The sequence below is a fragment of the Rosa chinensis genome, chromosome 5 (assembly GCF_002994745.2).
Source record: "Rosa chinensis cultivar Old Blush chromosome 5, RchiOBHm-V2, whole genome shotgun sequence".
Lineage (NCBI taxonomy): Eukaryota > Viridiplantae > Streptophyta > Magnoliopsida > Rosales > Rosaceae > Rosa > Rosa chinensis.
In genome coordinates, this window is record NC_037092.1 from 55983679 (window position 1) to 56004498 (window position 20820).

Sequence of the window (20820 nt, forward strand, 5' to 3'; positions counted from 1 at the left end):
TTAATACTGGTGGAGCAAGATTCTGAACAGATTACAAGTAAGACAGGTTGGGTTTACAGAGTTTATTGCCATATTTGATATCAAATTTGGGATTTTGTATTCTGGATTTGATGTAAGATTTCAAGGAGGAAAGATTAGGGACTTGGGTCTGGGTTTGTTTTGGATTGTTCTACCATGATTTCTAATTTGTTTCATTTATTCTTTGTCAGTTGTTGCCCAAGGGCTGGTGATTGAAGCAGAGGATATATACGGTTCGTATTTGGTGAGTTCCTTCCTGATTGCTCGGTGCACCTCATTTTTGTTTGGTCTAATTATTTATGTCAAAACCCACGTTTCTATTCATCAAAATCGTTACTGGGTTTTGAAAATGATAAACCAAAAGAAGAACATGAAGGTGGCTCTTTTACAGTTTCATACCTGTTTTTTTGGATTCGTCTATATCGCTTGAGAAGGGATTAGATTGGAAGTTTCAGGCTTTGTTTTTGTTTATTAGTATTGAAATTTGGTTTTGACGTAAATGAAATTTTAATGTCTGTTCTTTAATTGATAGTCTGGTTGCGTTTTGTAAAACATAGATATTTTGGCATCTGTTTTGCTTGCATTGTGACATGGATATCTGTTTTGCTTCCAACTGAATTTTTTTTGGCAGACTGAAATAGTAAATATATGAATCATGCGAATGAAAATTATACAATAATGAGTGCAATTTTATGACTTTCTGTTCCAAGTTAAGATAACAATGATTGTTATGGTTTTAGTTTAATTGTGTATTGTTTGCACATCTTATATCATCATAGATCTTATATGATCCAAATGAAAATTAAGTTACAGTAAGCTGATGGTTGGAAAAAGGTTTTCGGAGCAGGTTAAAACTCTGAAAGCATACTACCACTATCTTTGACTACTACTTCATAGGCTTTTCTTTCTTTCTGAAACATTCAAACACAAAGATAACACAATCAGATATATGTATAAATTTGATTATGCAGCGAATATGATGAAAGTAAATGGAGTTAGGAGAAGGTTTGGAACTAACCGGTCCAAGGTACTTGATGCATTGGCTCTGTAGACTGTCCTCAAGCATAGCTCAAGATTTGTTTCCTTGCCATCTCCAACATTCAGCCTGGATTATACAAATTGGTCAGTAAGTCAAATATCACATCGATCATCAGAAAAAGTTTCACCAACATATTTGTTCATTATACGGTGAAAATAAATGAACATTAAGGTCAATCACTTACCAGTAGAAGAAAGCTGGCTGCTCTGACTTTCAAACCACAAATAGTAGTAGTACATGAGTAAATTGTGTCTATACTGATGGCGTGGATCAATCTGTATAGGACACCAAGAAATAAACGGCTTAACATTAGATCATGCATATTTTACATTGCAAGGAATATAAGTTTTCAAAAGAAATATCTAGCCTTATTCTCTTTAGGGATTATGAAGTGTGAACTTACAGCTTCAAGCCAATGTTGAAGAGCTAACTTTTGTGCTTTCTCATCCTTAGACAAACCTTTTGCAATCTGAAATAACAAAGCAAGTGTTATTACTGAAATGAATGTCCAATAAGCTATGGAAACATGAGAAAGTAGTATGTATAAGAAAAAGAACAAACCTTCGCAGCCTAGTCCTAGCCCTTGCCTACCACAAAGAGGCGATTTCCAGCTTCTCAACATCGAAGAATGACACAGAACTCTGCTTGAGAGCTGCAGAATCTAAAAGGTTTCCATCTGAAGCATTTGAAAATAGCCAAATCAATCAAACCATTTCCATAAAAAAATTATAATAATAAAATAAAAAAAATTTAAAAACTTTAAAAAATTTAAAAAAATGACAATAAAACAAAACCAAATTCAAGTACAATTTCAATGGTGAGAAATAATAATCAAGTGCTTAGTAATTACCATAGCTCCTTAGTCCCAGCTGAAGAACTTAAACCATTTGATAAAACAAAACCAAATTCAAGTACAATTTCAATGGTGAGAAATAATAATCAAGTGCTTAGTAATTACCATAGCTCCTTAGTCCCAGCTGAAGAACTTAAACCATTTGAAAATAACCAAATTAACCAAACCATTTTGTATCAAAACAAACTGAAATTGAAGCATACTAAGCATGTAACAAAATAACTACCATACCTCCTCAGCCACCACTGCACGATCTGCAAGGTTTCTTCGAGTTTGATATACAAAACTTTCTGAACTTTGACTGCTGCATCATGAAGCTCCTTAACCAGTCTAGGCAAAAACATAAAATCCAGTTGAGACAGAGCAAAAGTCAGCATTGGTTTAAGCTCCAACAGATTTTTACCTCTACAATCTTCTGTCCCCAACGTTTCCTTAAATGAAAGGTTCCTATCCAACATTACATTTTCAGGCTTAAACGAAAGGTTCCTATCCCAAATTACATTTTCAGGCTTGCAATCCTTTAACCGACTTGAATTTTAAAACCACTAAACTTGTTAGACCAATCAATCTTATAAATCAAAATATTGCCATGTACCTTTTCCAGAACGAACCCAAACTGATTTGTTGTCTTCTCTTTCGTATCTTAGTGCTTGACCTTTTATAGAGACTGCAAATCACAGAAAAAAAAAAACAAATTTCAGATCAATTGTTTTTAGAAAGATAATAAAACTAACATTTATCAACATAAAGATCAATAGTTGGAATTCTGTAAATAAACTGATTCAATAACACTGAGCATAACTCTTTACATACCTGAATTCAAAGCACTTCCAAAATTTGATCGCACACTGTTCCCAATATCTGCTGAACAAAACCAAACAAACCGTCTATTACAAATTCTATCATCCAAATACAACAACGGCCAAACAAACCATCTCTATACAATCAACCATAACATTGCATACCCTCTATCAAATATACCCCCTGCCGAGTAATCACAAAAATACCTGAACATTCAATAATCTAAAGGCAAAAGTTAGATACCTGAACCACGGCAGGACAACCAACTAACAGCAATTAACAAAACCAGGAACAGCGGCAAAAGAACAATCCACATACTCCTTTTGCAAAAAACCTACAGAGTAAAAACAAAACAGTCATTACCACTCAAAGACAAAGAAAACACCCAAACCTCTGTAATCACCGAAAATCAAAACCTCAAGAAAAACATCGAAACCCAAATCAATACCCTAAAACATGAAAACCCAAATCAATTGAAACCCAACCACAACAAAAACCACCGATTCAAAACCACAAAACCATCGATAACAAACCAAGTTTCAATCACACAAAGCAAAAGGAACCAACTTTAATCAAATTCCCAAAAGGAAAAAAGGTTTAAAAGTTTACCTCTGTTAAGGGGATTAGAATAGGCAGTCAAGAATTTTCTCTGAATCTCATTCGTGCAGCAGATCGTGCCCTGAATAAAGAAATTACTAATTAGTAAAAAAAACCATTTGAGCTTGTAAACGATAAGTAGAACCTCAAAAAAGAAAGAAAAAAAAATAGTAGGCATACAGATTGTGTGCAAGCACTGTTCGATGTATACTACATGAACACAAAATCTATAACAAAGGCAATGCAAAAGAAACAGATGAACCCAAAGCACAGACCACTTTAAATAGCAATCTATTAGAATAAACTATCAAAAACTCAGGAGTCAGGACGATGAAATTTTCTATACAACGCTTAATCGAATAATCCCAAAACGCCAAACCCCACAGTCGAAACGATTATACTTCATAAAACATTTGGACCTCTCAGTATATTAGAACTCAAGCAAAGCTTTTGACTCCAAGTTTTGTTCTAATCAATGTTATAATATCGATATGTACCTTCTCCAAAACAAACGTAAATTGATTTGTCCTTTGCTCTTTTGTATCTCACGCCTTGAACTTTTACAGAGACTGCAAATGACAGAAAACCAATCTAACATCAACCGTTTTCAGAAAGACGATTATATCATGAAAATCAAACAAAATCAGTTTGGGTATGTGAAGAAAAGATGGATAACGACGATATTGATGTTGATCTTACAAAGTCGAACTCTTACCGAGTCCTCACTGTTGGTGATTCTGCATGATTGCCGACTCTGAGGTTACTAACAGTGATTCCGGATGTTGATGGAGGCTTCCCGAACACAGCAGATTACACGTTTTGCTTTATATACTCGGGCATCAATTGATAAGAACAGAAAGAAAGAGCTCGGCTGGAGTCAATACACCAAACAGCTTGATCATCAGAATACATATCTATATATATGAAATTCGGTGATCCTTTAACAAAAGAAAGAACGAAGAACACACCTAATTAAAATCCTCCATCCACACCAAAAATCAGAGCTTTGCAATTCAGATACAATCTGAGAAAAACAAAGCTCATGCTGATGAAATTTTACACAAAACCCTTAATCGAATAATCCCAAAAAACCGTACCCAACAAAATTAACCCAAAAATTAACATCAAGCAGTTACCTGTTATGCCTCCAAGCTGGAAACAAACGAAAATTGAGACCTGTCTATGCCGATCAACATCCTCCCTCACTATCAATCTAAGCGAGACGAAGAACCACAGCAGAGACCAAGATCGAACCGAACTCTCTCTCTCTCTCTCTCTTTCTGTCGATTTCAATTTTCTTTCTTCTGACTATGAGATAGATAAGAACGAACTCTCACTCTCTCTGTCGATTTCAACTCTCTTTCAGTCGGTGATTCTTTTTTTCTTTTTTTTTTGCGAAGGTTCCCGAATCCACTATTTGGTTCTTTATTCACGGTTTATAGAAGACCAGCTTGATATTCTCCACGAACAGTAAGGAAAAAAGCGTCATTTCCCACCCCTAAGATGAACAGTAAAATGAATAGTGCAGGCCGTTCAGGCCGTTTAGTATATAGTAAATGTGTCCCTTTTTATTTTTATTTTTATAGGAGACTTCTAGCGACAATGCATTCGCTGAAAAAAATGTGTTTCTTTTTAGTTTACTTTTTATGGGAGGCTTTCAGTATTTACATACGTGGGATTGAAAACCGAACTGAAAAATTCCATTTCAGACTAAACCGGACATCATATTAAAACAAAATCCTGCACCAAACCGGCCGGTTTTCAAGGTTTCGGGTCTTTTTTTACCCACCCCTATTAATGTAACGATGAATTAGTTGTTGCAAAAAGTACATTATTTTTTTTTTCTTTCTTATGGATGCACATCACAGACAGATGTTATTTAAACTTTTCATCCTTCAAGTAAAATATGGATGTGCAGTCTAACCACATAACGACGGAACTTAATTTGGAAAGATTTCAATATGAAACTGAGGGATAAACCTGCAGTTATACAGACAACTGAGTCTGATAAATCTGTTGTGGAATGTCAGGAAGATGTTCCTCTCTTACAATATCATAAGTCTCATACAATCAAGATTTCAAACAAGCAGTGTTTGTTGGATCATGACGACTGATGAGGCTTCGATGCAGCATTGTCTACTCAACAGTTCATCAACTTCGTGTTATACTTCCATCAAAAATTTCTCTCGAGTATAAAAAGGAGGTACAATGTGCCAATATTGTATTTACAGGTCACTTAACAATGTGAAGACAACACTTGGAAATCATCAGTTTTCTTCTTTGCTAGTAGCAGTGACTAATGCAGTAGAGCTTCCGATTTCAGTATCAGTTGAAACTTTTCCATGGCCATGCTTCTGCCAAAATTCATGAAGTTCTTGAACCTAAAAAATGCACAAAGATTAGACAAAGCAACAATTAGAATAAAAAAAAAAACTAAACAACTTAAAATAATAACTTCCATGGACCATAGAACACCAACTTCAATGGAAAGGTAGAACATACACATCAAATGCAACAATTTCCTTTAAACACAAAGCTTGATTCTAGGTGAACTGATCATACATATTCTTACCCATAAGTAAGTCCTGAAACAACATTAAGTGTTTGATCTATCTATAATTTATTGCAGCCCCTGAGATATGTGAGAAAGTTCAGCATCAGACAGATTTCCTCTAAAAACAAATGCAATAACTCTCCTATCCAAGCTGCCGACTAAATACCTAAAGCAAATGTCTATGCTGTCAAGGATTGTGACATTCAAATATTAATTTGTGGACGTGCTCATGACATCCCTGAGTTTACACCTTATCAATGGTTTAATGGGTTCTCACATATAAGGAAAAAAAGATGCACCAATGACCAACAGAAAACAGAAATTAACACTTGGTCCAAACCTTGGGGATTCAAGTCAGCAGAGGACAACACAGAGGTAGAATTAAGAAAGACATATACCTTTTTAACTTTACCATGCTCCGACATAATAGCGTAGTACTTGCGCATCATCATTTCTTCTTCTCCCTGCACATTGTACATCCAGAATTTTTAGTACTGCAATTACTTACTAGTTACTACCATCTAAAACCTGCAGACCATTATGATTCCTAATGAGTAGGTATCACATTTATATTCAATTCATTATTAAAGTCATTGACATAATCGTGATACCAACTAAGGGACGGAAGGAACAACCTGAAGATTAGACAGTTCTTGTAGCACTGATTCAGACGCTTTCGTAAGGAGCTCATTCTGCGTCTCCAAGTGCCTGCAAACACAGATTAACATAAAACAAAACAAAAATTACAAATTTGAATTACGGAAACAAATTGCATAGAAAGAAACTGACTAAACAAACTTACTTCAATATCTCTCCCAGGTTTCCAGGATCCATTGCACTTACTAGTCTGCAACACCAGTCAGTAGGTAATGCGAGCGCAGGACCAAGATTGTGATTTTAGCCCTGTTGACATGTGAGACCGGAGTGAATAAGAATAGTTTCGGCACTCTGCCATACTTGATGCACAGAATAACTTGGACTAAAACCCAATCATTCAAATGTTCCAAGTATGAAACCCAACACTGAGAGAAAAAAACATTATCGACTATGGAATCATACATGCTAACCTTCACAGTTTAAGCAACTTGTAATGTATTTAGCCCCAAATTTTAAGCACTCATGAATCATGGGCAATTTTAAAATTGCATAGGGGGTTTTCATCGAACTATAAAACAGGACATCAATAATACAATCAGTACATCTACTGGCCAATTAGTCATTCATCAACTTAAACTACATCCTCTGGCTCTACAATTTTGATCAAGTTTCAAAAAGCAATTTCTAATAAAAAAAAGACAGCTCTACTAATTTATTGGAAACTCAAGCTACAAATACAGGAGATAAATTGAAAGTTATAAAACGGAAAATCCGTCGAAACCGAGCCATCAAAAACATTTCCTACAGCCATCTACCTTCATGGACTTCATCTCAGATGCTCTTAAATCTCAGCTACCCACTACTTCAAAACCCACAGAGCTTTCAACTCAAACAGAGAAAAAGAAAAAACAAATTCTGAAATTCAATTCCCGCATATACCCAGCATGCATGGCAAACCAAACCTTCAATCAGGAACTGAAATTTCAGGAAAAAAGTCATTACCTCAACTTGGTGCATATGTAAATAAATGAATTCATTTTAATGAATTCCATATAGTACAATTACCTCAAAAAATTTCTTCAAAATCACACTAAATCTTTTTATGTCTGATTTGGGGTTTGGGTTAAGATTATTTATGATTTTGAAAGGCTGGTGATGGGTTTCTCAGTTAAGGAAGAAGAACACGAATCTTGGGTATTCGATTTTCAAATTTTTTTTTGTTCAGTTTTTATGGTTTAATCAGTGATATTTTTTTTTCATGTCCTGAGGTATTTCCGAGCCGGTATAGGAAAAGAGGCTTTTACCCCTATTTCCTCTTATTTTACGACGCTGCCACTGACCTGGTATAAGAACCTATCGATCAGCCACAGCGGTTCTTTTCTCTTTCCGCTCTCTTCTCCCCCTTCAGAAAGTGATAGCCGCGGATTGCGACAGAGAGAGAGGTATTCTGTGTCTTCTGGGTCCCTTCACTAATCTGCGAGAGAGAGAGAGCGAGGGAGTGAAGGCTGATCCGAAAGAGAGGAAGAACAGGGAACGGGAAGAGGAAGAAGAATTTGATGCACCAAGTTGTGGTAATGACTTTTTTCCTGAGATTGTACAAGTTAATTGTACAAGTTGTTTAGTTAATTGTACTATATGGAATTCATTAAAATGAATTCATTTGTTTACATATGCACCAAGTTGAGGTAATGACTTTTTTCCTGAAATTTCAGTTCCTGATTGAAGGTTTGGTTTGCCATGCATGCTGGGTATATGCGGGAATTGAATTTCAGAATTTGTTTTTTCTTTTTCTCTGTTTGAGTTGAAAGCTCTGTGGGTTTTGAAGTAGTGGGTAGCTGAGATTTAAGAGCATCTGAGATGAAGTCCATGAAGGTAGATGGCTGTAGGAAATGTTTTTGATGGCTCGGTTTCGACGGATTTTCCGTTTTATAACTTTCAATTTATCTCCTGTATTTGTAGCTTGAGTTTCCAATAAATTAGTAGAGCTGTCTTTTTTTTATTAGAAATTGCTTTTTGAAACTTGATCAAAATTGTAGAGCCAGAGGATGTAGTTTAAGTTGATGAATGACTAATTGGCCAGTAGATGTACTGATTGTATTATTGATGTCCTGTTTTATAGTTCGATGAAAACCCCCTATGCAATTTTAAAATTGCCCATGATTCATGAGTGCTTAAAATTTGGGGCTAAATACATTACAAGTTGCTTAAACTGTGAAGGTTAGCATGTATGATTCCATAGTCGATAATGTTTTTTTCTCTCAGTGTTGGGTTTCATACTTGGAACATTTGAATGATTGGGTTTTAGTCCAAGTTATTCTGTGCATCAAGTATGGCAGAGTGCCGAAACTATTCTTATTCACTCCGGTCTCACATGTCAACAGGGCTAAAATCACAATCTTGGTCCTGCGCTCGCATTACCTACTGACTGGTGTTGCAGACTAGTAAGTGCAATGGATCCTGGAAATCTGGGAGAGATATTGAAGTAAGTTTGTTTGGTCAGTTTCTTTCTATGCAATTTGTTTCCGTAATTCAAATTTGTAATTTTTGTTTTGTTTTATGTTAATCTGTGTTTGCAGGCACTTGGAGACGCAGAATGAGCTCCTTACGAAAGCGTCTGAATCAGTGCTACAAGAACTGTCTAATCTTCAGGTTGTTCCTTCCGTCCCTTAGTTGGTATCACGATTATGTCAATGACTTTAATAATGAATTGAATATAAATGTGATACCTACTCATTAGGAATCATAATGGTCTGCAGGTTTTAGATGGTAGTAACTAGTAAGTAATTGCAGTACTAAAAATTCTGGATGTACAATGTGCAGGGAGAAGAAGAAATGATGATGCGCAAGTACTACGCTATTATGTCGGAGCATGGTAAAGTTAAAAAGGTATATGTCTTTCTTAATTCTACCTCTGTGTTGTCCTCTGCTGACTTGAATCCCCAAGGTTTGGACCAAGTGTTAACCTAGAATCAGTTCACCTAGAATCAAGCTTTGTGTTTAAAGGAAATTGTTGCATTTGATGTGTATGTTCTACCTTTCCATTGAAGTTGGTGTTCTATGGTCCATGGAAGTTATTATTTTAAGTTGTTTAGTTTTTTTTTTATTCTAATTGTTGCTTTGTCTAATCTTTGTGCATTTTTTAGGTTCAAGAACTTCATGAATTATGGCAGAAGCATGGCCATGGAAAAGTTTCAACTGATACTGAAATCGGAATCTCTACTGCATTAGTCACTGCTACTAGCAAAGAAGAAAACTGATGATTTCCAAGTGTTGTCTTCACATTGTTAAGTGACCTGTAAATACAATATTGGCACATTGTACCTCCTTTTTATACTCGAGAGAAATTTTTGATGGAAGTATAACACGAAGTTGATGAACTGTTGAGTAGACAATGCTGCATCGAAGCCTCATCAGTCGTCATGATCCAACAAACACTGCTTGTTTGAAATCTTGATTGTATGAGACTTATGATATTGTAAGAGAGGAACATCTTCCTGACATTCCACAACAGATTTATCAGACTCAGTTGTCTGTATAACTGCAGGGGTATCCCTCAGTTTCATATTGAAATCTTTCCAAATTAAGTTCCGTCGTTATGTGGTTAGACTGCACATCCATATTTTACTTGAAGGATGAAAAGTTTAAATAACATCTGTCTGTGATGTGCATCCATAAGAAAGAAAAAAAAATAATGTACTTTTTGCAACAACTAATTCATCGTTACATTAATAGGGGTGGGTAAAAAAAGACCCGAAACCTTGAAAACCGGCCGGTTTGGTGCAGGATTTTGTTTTAATATGATGTCCGGTTTAGTCTGAAATGGAATTTTTCAGTTCGGTTTTCAATCCCACGTATGTAAATACTGAAAGCCTCCCATAAAAAGTAAACTAAAAAGAAACACATTTTTTTCAGCGAATGCATTGTCGCTAGAAGTCTCCTATAAAAATAAAAATAAAAAGGGACACATTTACTATATACTAAACGGCCTGAACGGCCTGCACTATTCATTTTACTGTTCATCTTAGGGGTGGGAAATGACGCTTTTTTCCTTACTGTTCGTGGAGAATATCAAGCTGGTCTTCTATAAACCGTGAATAAAGAACCAAATAGTGGATTCGGGAACCTTCGCAAAAAAAAAAGAAAAAAAGAATCACCGACTGAAAGAGAGTTGAAATCGACAGAGAGAGTGAGAGTTCGTTCTTATCTATCTCATAGTCAGAAGAAAGAAAATTGAAATCGACAGAAAGAGAGAGAGAGAGAGAGAGTTCGGTTCGATCTTGATCTCTACTGTGGTTCTTCGTCTCGCTTAGATTGATAGTGAGGGAGGATGTTGATCGGCATAGACAGGTCTCAATTTTCGTTTGTTTCCAGCTTGGAGGCATAACAGGTAACTGCTTGATGTTAATTTTTGGGTTAATTTTGTTGGGTACGGTTTTTTGGGATTATTCGATTAAGGGTTTTGTGTAAAATTTCATCAGCATGAGCTTTGTTTTTCTCAGATTGTATCTGAATTGCAAAGCTCTGATTTTTGGTGTGGATGGAGGATTTTAATTAGGTGTGTTCTTCGTTCTTTCTTTTGTTAAAGGATCACCGAATTTCATATATATAGATATGTATTCTGATGATCAAGCTGTTTGGTGTATTGACTCCAGCCGAGCTCTTTCTTTCTGTTCTTATCAATTGATGCCCGAGTATATAAAGCAAAACGTGTAATCTGCTGTGTTCGGGAAGCCTCCATCAACATCCGGAATCACTGTTAGTAACCTCAGAGTCGGCAATCATGCAGAATCACCAACAGTGAGGACTCGGTAAGAGTTCGACTTTGTAAGATCAACATCAATATCGTCGTTATCCATCTTTTCTTCACATACCCAAACTGATTTTGTTTGATTTTCATGATATAATCGTCTTTCTGAAAACGGTTGATGTTAGATTGGTTTTCTGTCATTTGCAGTCTCTGTAAAAGTTCAAGGCGTGAGATACAAAAGAGCAAAGGACAAATCAATTTACGTTTGTTTTGGAGAAGGTACATATCGATATTATAACATTGATTAGAACAAAACTTGGAGTCAAAAGCTTTGCTTGAGTTCTAATATACTGAGAGGTCCAAATGTTTTATGAAGTATAATCGTTTCGACTGTGGGGTTTGGCGTTTTGGGATTATTCGATTAAGCGTTGTATAGAAAATTTCATCGTCCTGACTCCTGAGTTTTTGATAGTTTATTCTAATAGATTGCTATTTAAAGTGGTCTGTGCTTTGGGTTCATCTGTTTCTTTTGCATTGCCTTTGTTATAGATTTTGTGTTCATGTAGTATACATCGAACAGTGCTTGCACACAATCTGTATGCCTACTATTTTTTTTTCTTTCTTTTTTTGAGGTTCTACTTATCGTTTACAAGCTCAAATGGTTTTTTTTACTAATTAGTAATTTCTTTATTCAGGGCACGATCTGCTGCACGAATGAGATTCAGAGAAAATTCTTGACTGCCTATTCTAATCCCCTTAACAGAGGTAAACTTTTAAACCTTTTTTCCTTTTGGGAATTTGATTAAAGTTGGTTCCTTTTGCTTTGTGTGATTGAAACTTGGTTTGTTATCGATGGTTTTGTGGTTTTGAATCGGTGGTTTTTGTTGTGGTTGGGTTTCAATTGATTTGGGTTTTCATGTTTTAGGGTATTGATTTGGGTTTCGATGTTTTTCTTGAGGTTTTGATTTTCGGTGATTACAGAGGTTTGGGTGTTTTCTTTGTCTTTGAGTGGTAATGACTGTTTTGTTTTTACTCTGTAGGTTTTTTGCAAAAGGAGTATGTGGATTGTTCTTTTGCCGCTGTTCCTGGTTTTGTTAATTGCTGTTAGTTGGTTGTCCTGCCGTGGTTCAGGTATCTAACTTTTGCCTTTAGATTATTGAATGTTCAGGTATTTTTGTGATTACTCGGCAGGGGTATATTTGATAGAGGGTATGCAATGTTATGGTTGATTGTATAGAGATGGTTTGTTTGGCCGTTGTTGTATTTGGATGATAGAATTTGTAATAGACGGTTTGTTTGGTTTTGTTCAGCAGATATTGGGAATAGTGTGCGATCAAATTTTGGAAGTGCTTTGAATTCAGGTATGTAAAGAGTTATGCTCAGTGTTATTGAATCAGTTTATTTACAGAATTCCAACTATTGATCTTTATGTTGATAAATGTTAGTTTTATTATCTTTCTAAAAACAATTGATCTGAAATTTGTTTTTTTTTTTCTGTGATTTGCAGTCTCTATAAAAGGTCAAGCACTAAGATACGAAAGAGAAGACAACAAATCAGTTTGGGTTCGTTCTGGAAAAGGTACATGGCAATATTTTGATTTATAAGATTGATTGGTCTAACAAGTTTAGTGGTTTTAAAATTCAAGTCGGTTAAAGGATTGCAAGCCTGAAAATGTAATTTGGGATAGGAACCTTTCGTTTAAGCCTGAAAATGTAATGTTGGATAGGAACCTTTCATTTAAGGAAACGTTGGGGACAGAAGATTGTAGAGGTAAAAATCTGTTGGAGCTTAAACCAATGCTGACTTTTGCTCTGTCTCAACTGGATTTTATGTTTTTGCCTAGACTGGTTAAGGAGCTTCATGATGCAGCAGTCAAAGTTCAGAAAGTTTTGTATATCAAACTCGAAGAAACCTTGCAGATCGTGCAGTGGTGGCTGAGGAGGTATGGTAGTTATTTTGTTACATGCTTAGTATGCTTCAATTTCAGTTTGTTTTGATACAAAATGGTTTGGTTAATTTGGTTATTTTCAAATGGTTTAAGTTCTTCAGCTGGGACTAAGGAGCTATGGTAATTACTAAGCACTTGATTATTATTTCTCACCATTGAAATTGTACTTGAATTTGGTTTTGTTTTATCAAATGGTTTAAGTTCTTCAGCTGGGACTAAGGAGCTATGGTAATTACTAAGCACTTGATTATTATTTCTCACCATTGAAATTGTACTTGAATTTGGTTTTGTTTTATTGTCATTTTTTTAAATTTTTTTAAAGTTTTTAAATTTTTTTTTATTTTATTATTATAATTTTTTTATGGAAATGGTTTGATTGATTTGGCTATTTTCAAATGCTTCAGATGGAAACCTTTTAGATTCTGCAGCTCTCAAGCAGAGTTCTGTGTCATTCTTCGATGTTGAGAAGCTGGAAATCGCCTCTTTGTGGTAGGCAAGGGCTAGGACTAGGCTGCGAAGGTTTGTTCTTTTTCTTATACATACTACTTTCTCATGTTTCCATAGCTTATTGGACATTCATTTCAGTAATAACACTTGCTTTGTTATTTCAGATTGCAAAAGGTTTGTCTAAGGATGAGAAAGCACAAAAGTTAGCTCTTCAACATTGGCTTGAAGCTGTAAGTTCACACTTCATAATCCCTAAAGAGAATAAGGCTAGATATTTCTTTTGAAAACTTATATTCCTTGCAATGTAAAATATGCATGATCTAATGTTAAGCCGTTTATTTCTTGGTGTCCTATACAGATTGATCCACGCCATCAGTATAGACACAATTTACTCATGTACTACTACTATTTGTGGTTTGAAAGTCAGAGCAGCCAGCTTTCTTCTACTGGTAAGTGATTGACCTTAATGTTCATTTATTTTCACCGTATAATGAACAAATATGTTGGTGAAACTTTTTCTGATGATCGATGTGATATTTGACTTACTGACCAATTTGTATAATCCAGGCTGAATGTTGGAGATGGCAAGGAAACAAATCTTGAGCTATGCTTGAGGACAGTCTACAGAGCCAATGCATCAAGTACCTTGGACCGGTTAGTTCCAAACCTTCTCCTAACTCCATTTACTTTCATCATATTCGCTGCATAATCAAATTTATACATATATCTGATTGTGTTATCTTTGTGTTTGAATGTTTCAGAAAGAAAGAAAAGCCTATGAAGTAGTAGTCAAAGATAGTGGTAGTATGCTTTCAGAGTTTTAACCTGCTCCGAAAACCTTTTTCCAACCATCAGCTTACTGTAACTTAATTTTCATTTGGATCATATAAGATCTATGATGATATAAGATGTGCAAACAATACACAATTAAACTAAAACCATAACAATCATTGTTATCTTAACTTGGAACAGAAAGTCATAAAATTGCACTCATTATTGTATAATTTTCATTCGCATGATTCATATATTTACTATTTCAGTCTGCCAAAAAAAATTCAGTTGGAAGCAAAACAGATATCCATGTCACAATGCAAGCAAAACAGATGCCAAAATATCTATGTTTTACAAAACGCAACCAGACTATCAATTAAAGAACAGACATTAAAATTTCATTTACGTCAAAACCAAATTTCAATACTAATAAACAAAAACAAAGCCTGAAACTTCCAATCTAATCCCTTCTCAAGCGATATAGACGAATCCAAAAAAACAGGTATGAAACTGTAAAAGAGCCACCTTCATGTTCTTCTTTTGGTTTATCATTTTCAAAACCCAGTAACGATTTTGATGAATAGAAACGTGGGTTTTGACATAAATAATTAGACCAAACAAAAATGAGGTGCACCGAGCAATCAGGAAGGAACTCACCAAATACGAACCGTATATATCCTCTGCTTCAATCACCAGCCCTTGGGCAACAACTGACAAAGAATAAATGAAACAAATTAGAAATCATGGTAGAACAATCCAAAACAAACCCAGACCCAAGTCCCTAATCTTTCCTCCTTGAAATCTTACATCAAATCCAGAATACAAAATCCCAAATTTGATATCAAATATGGCAATAAACTCTGTAAACCCAACCTGTCTTACTTGTAATCTGTTCAGAATCTTGCTCCACCAGTATTAACGATGAAGATCGATATATTCGTCCGATGCCAGCCTTCAATCGAACCTTCACGAACGCACTACAATATCAGGTGTTTTCTTTATTCAGTAAACTCTAAGAGCAAAACCGGCATTTCCAAAATCAACCACTGTTTTTATCTATTGCGTTTGAGGGCAACACAGTCATTTAACTGTATGAACAGTAGAATGAACAGTGCTTAGGAACAGTGTATGCACTTTAGTATATTTAGAATAATATACGAAAACCGGCATTTCCAAAATCAATTTAAACCAATGCTATTAGGAAATATCAGTAATAACACAACATTCCATACCTGAATCAAGACGGAACAATGAACCAATATCAAAGAACAGAAACAGGAACAGTGGCAAGAAAACAATCAAAATACTTTTTTGCATAGAACCTACAAAATGAAAGCAAAATAATCATCAATATTCTACAACAAAGAAAAAGTTAAAAAGATCAGAACCCATATTAGCAACAATTAAAAGAAGAAGAAAAAAAACAAAAAACAAAGGTGCTATGCATAGGCAAGCAATGTCTTCATAATTGCAAAGTTACCAAGTTACCACTTTGTTCTTTGTTCTTCCCAATCGACTTCAGCTTTTGACAGAAAGGTAGGCAAGCAATGTTCTCATAATTGCATCTATCTATAATTGCTTATCACATCCAACATCAAGAGTCATAACTAAAAACACGTACGTCAAAATCATTTAACCAAACAGTCATGATTAGTATCAGGGGACATCATTGGTTTGATGTTAGTGATCAATGAAGGATCAGTGAGGCTCAGGCAAGGAAGAGGAGGTTTAATAATGAAATCAAGATCAAAATGCGAAGACTGTGAGAATGAAGCAAAAAAAAAAAAGAATCAATTTCCGTCAGTAAAACTAATCCACCTCTCAATCACAAATGAGCCAAATCCAATAACTATGTGAACGAAATTTGACAGATTCTGAAAAAATTAACAACATTCAATAGCAACCAATGTAATCAAAAAATCACAAAGCAAATTGTAAAAATTTGAGAAACGAAATCCATCGAATCCAATCAACCACATACCGTGCAACCCACATATTAACTGAAAGCCAAAATTCAGAAATGATCTAAAATAACCGAAATCCCAAACTGAAGAACAAACAATAACCCTAAAACATCAAAACCCATATTATCTATTGAAAACCAACCACAACAAAAACTCTAATGAAAACCAAAAAACGACTCTAACAGAAACACACGAAGATTAGATCAAAGAGCCTGACCTGGTCAACCTTGAAGAAATCCTGATGGGCCTCCTCTCTGGTTCTCTTTCGCTGTCTCTCCTTGTCCGTCTCTCTCTATCTCTGGATCTAATTTCTCTCTCTCTATCAAACACAGAACACAAACACAACCTCAGGGGTTTCTTCACGCTGCGTGCCTCAGACTTTACAAAGACTGCAAATTATGGAAAATCAAAAGTTATTTAGAGATAAAACACCACAATAACAAGCCCAGAAGAATGGAATCAAGACAATATTCCGGAAATTCGAAACTCCCAATTTCGCAGAAATCAGACCTGAGAATTAGATGACAGAATGACCCAAGCTTGAAAATATTGGATTCAATTGGCTCGCTCGCTCTCTCTCTCTCTCTCTCTCTCTCTCTCTCGTTCTTGATAACTGAAGATGATGACTAAATCTAGATCGATCACTCTTTTTTTCCTCTCAGTCTCTCTCTCTATCGATCACTGACGAAGGTTGAAGTCGGTGGAAGCCCGAACAACTAAAAACATATATTCGTACAAAGATGGCAGCGCAGTAAGTTGAAGGAAAACAGAGGGCAAAACCGTCATTTCTCACCCCTAAGATGAACAGTAAAATAAATAGTGCAGGCCGTTCAGGCCATTTAGTATATAGTAAACTAGAAAAGGTGCCCGCGCTTTGCTGCGGGACTTATTGTTACATGGTAGAGATTATGATTGATCTTGTTACATTACATAGTAGAAATACCAATTATCTTTGTTGAAATTTACAGATTTTGTTTGGTTTGAACTTATTACTGATTCTGATGGAGAAATCAAACTTGGTATACATAGTTTAATGAAGGAATAAACAGAATACAATAATGAGAAGTGTTTGATGGATGTTGCATAATGATACACGATCTGCATGAAATTCATCTCATGCTGCTGGTCCTCAGTCCAAGCTGTTATTGCCATATCACCTTTGCTGATGAAAAGCTTTTCATTTTTTTAATAGGCACTCTATCCATGCTTCAGATGCCTGGTATAACAATGCACATCAAGAAGTGGTTAGAAAAACTGCTAAGACCGAAGTCGAGCTCTCAGTTGGTATATGAATCACAATAAAATTCAAACATTTTCCTACATGTACTCAAATTAAACGCTAGCTTAATATAAGAAGCAAGAAAATACAGAGCAACCAAAACTCGAACCACAAAGCTTACTTTGAATGGGTTCCCCCAGTTATTCCTGTTGCATTGGCTTCTGTTCTCTTTATCTAAAAACAATTTCTCACTCAACCCTGATATCAAGATACTACAATCAATCTCTTAAGGTCATTATGGTTAGAACAGCTTGAGCACACATGATGACATATCACGTTAAAACCGAGCATGATTTCAATTATAACATGTTATTGCTATTAACTCATTCACAAAATACAAAATAGAAAGCATAAATGCACATCAAATTATTGAAAGTTAGCACATGGAAGAAATTTTAAACTCTCAACAAATTATTTTTTTAAGGTGAACATGAAAGAAAAAACAATGCTGCTGTGAGTTTAAAGCAGTAAAGTATAAACATCAGATAAGGAGTTTAGAATGAATAAAAGCATCCCTTTGTAGAATTCTGAAGTTGCATTTTCTGCTAAAAGTTTATTGATTGTAGTTCCCTGTAAACAAATTTTTTTTCTAAGCTGAAGATCAAATAGAAAAGAAAACTGCTGCAAGTTTTTAGGTTGTGATAAGCGGATGCTATCAGTTTGGAACATTTGCATCAAAAAGAGTAAGCTGTAAAAATTAAAACATTTGGTAACAAACTGTAGACTTTTGAATCCCATAAGCAAATTTGGACCAACATATTGGTGAAGAATGAGCTATCTCTGGTTCAAGGGAATCAATTATCTCATCACCTTCAGACCTGTTACTGATTTTAAGCTTTTAAAAGTAGTTATTAACTTACTTTAAGTTTCCAATATCACCATTACCTCTTTTAGCTTTTTATCTTCTACTGTGCTAAAATAGTGAACATGAACAACTGTCTGCTAACCCCAAACATGTTCACCATTGTGAATCGCATTTTTCCATTCGTCCGCCTTACCATCTCCCATTGTTGTTCAAATTCAGTTTCAACCTGCCACAGAACCACCATGATTTAAATATTTGAAATTCATGCCTAGCATCTGAAGAGAGTGATTCACTTAGTTACATATAAACTCTTGCTGAAATAAAGATCAACCTAAACCAATAGAAAAAAAAAAAAAAAAACTGTAGTAATTCATAAGAAACCAATGATCACATGGTAAATATAAGCAAATCTATCAAACACATCATAAGAATCCAAAATTTGGGAATATGACCAAGTATGCATTCTGCATGGGATGTTTCAGCAGCTACTTGTTTGTGGACTGTTTCTCTTTCATTTGAAAAAAGAGCCATTGCAACACACCTAGAATCTACTACGAACAATGCACTTTTGTATCATATGAGTGAACTTTACATAATGATCTATTCAGACATCGTCTAGGATTGCTTACAATTGCTAAAAAATTCAGGCCTCCTTTACAAAATGTGAACAGTACATATTTTTTCCCCATGTATATTAGATTACAGCAATGTAAAGAGAGCAAACTGATTTGAATTTCACAATGGACATGAAGAAACTATGCATAATTGATCCACATATATTCGGTTAGTTCTCTAATGGCTGCAAGGAAACAAAAAAAAAAGGAGAAAACTTTGGTATCAACTAATCTTTTTAAAGTTAAAAGCCTTCAATTTCACGTGGAGAGTTTTTGTAACAAACCAGCCCTGATGATGGTGTAAGGGATTTCAGAGGCCATCAGTATTGACCCATCTTCTTCGGCTAATTTTCTTTCATTGCTTTTCATGAGAGCTTGAATGCCACCAGCATCTTTGTAAACATTTAACTGCTAGTCTTATTAATCATAGTAAAAAAAACGATTCATTTCTTACAATGGTGATGTTTCTAACACTGAGAGGAAGAGAGAGAGGCACCTGAGATAAGAGAATGACATGGTTTACCCATTTCAAGGTCCCAACAGTAGATGAGAAACCATCCTGACAAAAGAAATAACATTCAAAAGACTATGAAACTAAGAAACTAAATGGCTTTGCAAGAGTAGATATAGATTACAATATCATGCTCACAGCAAAATTATAATATAAGAATATCAAAAGTAAGAGCAATATAAAGTTGGTGAATTGGGATCTATGTATAATGTATGGAGCATGTTTTACGTGATAATATAGGAAGACAAAAATTAAGTCAGTAAGTTGCAGGTGTAGATATTGCATACATTTGGGCATATTACTGTGGAAACTTCTCTTAAAGCTTTCCATAGAAATGGCTTGTCCTTTGACTTTTCCAGTCAATGACTTTCTAAACAAAAACCACAACCATGGAATGAGTGTTTAAAGTACAAAAAAATTGATTCAATTAAGGAACTTATAGCAGCCTTACAGTCTGTCTCTCGTTTTATAGAGGCTATGCCTTAAGATCTTATAGAGGCTGTCCTTAATCGGATCAATTTTTTTGGTGCTTTAAAGTGCCCCACCATCTGTCTCTCATTTGATTTGGTTAAGGAACTTATAACAGTACAAAGCTGTGGTTAAGTGTCCCTAGCATACATGACAGTAGCCCAACAACTTTTTAACAAACAACCAGTAAAACACACAAAACAAAGAAACAAACAATGTAGGTAAAACTGATACAGCCTCTATTCCAGAAAACAAAAAAGTTGTGGTAATTGCCAAACTCTGGAGAAACTGAGCCCAGAGTAATATCCAGAATTTTACTCTTATGATGTTTAATTAACAAAAGGAAGAAAGAACAGAGGCTTTTGTTTTGATAGATTGCAGAATTTCAGAAATCAATTAGTATGAGCTTAAGTTGCCATCTTTGACTACTACTTCATAGGCTTTTCTTTCTTTCTGAAACATTCAAACACAAAGATAACACAATCAGATATATGTATAAATTTGATTATGCAGCGAATATGATGAAAGTAAATGGAGTTAGGAGAAGGTTTGGAACTAACCGGTCCAAGGTACTTGATGCATTGGCTCTGTAGACTGTCCTCAAGCATAGCTCAAGATTTGCTTCCTTGCCATCTCCAACATTCAGCCTGGATTATACGAATTGGTCAGTAAGTCAAATATCACATCGATCATCAGAAAAAGTTTCACCAACATATTTGTTCATTATACGGTGAAAATAAATGAACATTAAGGTCAATCACTTACCAGTAGAAGAAAGCTGGCTGCTCTGACTTTCAAACCACAAA

General features: G+C 35.2%; 2 long non-coding RNA genes across 4 annotated transcripts; both read left to right on the top strand.

Annotated features, from left to right (window-relative positions):
- Positions 1-10740: 10740 nt before the first annotated feature.
- Positions 10741-12381, top strand: LOC121049293. 2 transcript variants are annotated; one of them, XR_005799527.1, is made up of 6 exons: positions 10741-10846; positions 10959-11014; positions 11112-11267; positions 11414-11485; positions 11902-11971; positions 12247-12381. It is a non-coding gene; the product is annotated as an uncharacterized LOC121049293 (long non-coding RNA). The 2 variants fall into 2 exon arrangements; XR_005799526.1 differs by lacking the exon at positions 10741-10846 and having other exon boundaries at positions 10878-11014; positions 12247-12380.
- A 21-nt stretch (positions 12382-12402) lies between these two features.
- On the top strand, positions 12403-14502 carry LOC112164770. 2 transcript variants are annotated; one of them, XR_005799528.1, is made up of 8 exons: positions 12403-12567; positions 12714-12785; positions 13051-13149; positions 13560-13674; positions 13767-13832; positions 13961-14051; positions 14170-14256; positions 14364-14502. It is a non-coding gene; the product is annotated as an uncharacterized LOC112164770 (long non-coding RNA). The 2 variants fall into 2 exon arrangements; XR_005799529.1 differs by lacking the exons at positions 12403-12567; positions 14364-14502 and having other exon boundaries at positions 12704-12785.
- The last annotated feature ends 6318 nt before the right edge of the window (positions 14503-20820 follow it).